This window comes from Arachis ipaensis, chromosome B6 (genome assembly GCF_059453495.1).
Source record: "Arachis ipaensis isolate K30076 ecotype BB chromosome B6, ASM5945349v1, whole genome shotgun sequence".
NCBI lineage: Eukaryota > Viridiplantae > Streptophyta > Magnoliopsida > Fabales > Fabaceae > Arachis > Arachis ipaensis.
The window spans coordinates 67,423,736-67,425,426 of NC_142441.1; positions in this window are offsets into that span (position 1 = coordinate 67,423,736).

Consider the following 1,691-nt stretch of genomic DNA (forward strand, 5'->3'; position numbering starts at 1 on the left):
CGTTTTTTTCGTTTTCCAAAAATACGCATCATGAGGCATCTCCGGGATCTCATGGTGATGAGCTTCCTGGGCCTCTTGAGCTCCATGAATGGGCTCTCTTGCTTGCTCCATCTTTTTCTTAGTGATGGGCTTCTCTTCCTCAATGTGAATGTCTCCTTCTATGGAAGCTCCAGCTGAGTAACATAGATGGCAGATAAGATGAGGAAGAGCTAGCCTTGCCCCAGGAGATGGCTTTTCGGCTATTTTATAGAGTTCAAGGGAGATGACTTCATGAACCTCTACTTCTTCTCCAATCATGATGCTATGGATCATGATGGCCCGATCCACAGTAACTTCAGATCGGTTGCTAGTGGGGATGATGGACCGTTGGATGAACTCCAACCATCCTCTAGCCACAGGCTTGAGGTCCAATCTTCTTAGTTGAACCGGCTTGCCTTTGGAGTCAATCTTCCATTGAGCTCCTTCCACACATATGTCCATGAGGACTTGGTCGAACCTTTGATTAAAGTTGACCCTTCTAGTGTAGGGGCGTTCATCTCCTTGCATCATAGGCAAGTTAAACGCCAACCTCACATTTTCCGGACTAAAATCCAAGTATTTCCCCCGAACCATTGTAACATAGTTCTTTGGATCCGGGTTCTTACTTTGATCATGTTTCTTGGTGATCCATACATTGGCATAGAACTCTTGAACCATTAGGATGCCAACTTGTTGGATGGGATTTGTTAGAACTTCCCAACCTCTTCTTTGAATTTCATGTCGGATCTCCGGATACTCATTTCTTTTGAGTTTGAAAGGGACCTCGGGGATCACCTTCTTCTTGGCCACAACATCATAGAAGTGGTCTTGATGAGCTTTGGAGATGAATCTTTCCATCTCCCATGACTCGGAGGTGGAAGTTTTTGTCTTCCCTTTCTCTTTTCTAGAGGATTCCGGTCTTAGGTACCATCAATGGTAATGGAAAAACAAAAAGCTTATGCTTTTACCACACCAAACTTAGAATATTGCTCGCCCTCGAGCAAGAAAATAAAGAATTAGATGAAGAAGAAGAAGAAAAGATGGAGAAGAGAGGGGAGGTGTGTTTCGGCCAAGAAGAGAAGAGAGGGTTGTGTTGTGTGAAAATGAGGAAGAATGGAAGGCTTTATATAGGGAAGGGAGGGGGGTTAAGGTTCGGCCATATGGGTAGGTTTGGGTGGGAAATTAATTTGAATTTTGAAGGTAGGTGGAGTTTATTGGGTAGGTTTATGGGGAAGAATGGGTGGATGTGAGTGGGGAAGGGTTAATAGGAAAGAGAGATGGAGGTGATAGGTGAAGGGTTTTGGGAAAGAGTGTTTATTGGGAATAGAGGATGATTGAGAAGAGAGAAGAGAGTGAGTGGAGGTAGGTGGGGATCCTGTGGGGTCCACAGATCCTGAGGTGTTCAAGGATTTACAACCTTGCACCAAATTAGGCATGTAAAATGCCCTTGCACACAACTCTGGGCGTTCAGCGCCAGGTTGGTGCCCATTTTGGGCGTTCAACGCCCATTTGTTGCCCATTTCTGGCGTTGAACGCCAGAACCATGCTTGTTCTGGGCGTTCAGTGCCAGCTTCTCTCCAGGGTGCAATTCTGGCGTTCAGCGCCCAGATGATGCCCATTTTGGGCGTTCAGCGCCCAGATACTGCCCATTTTGGGCGTTCAGCGCCAGAACC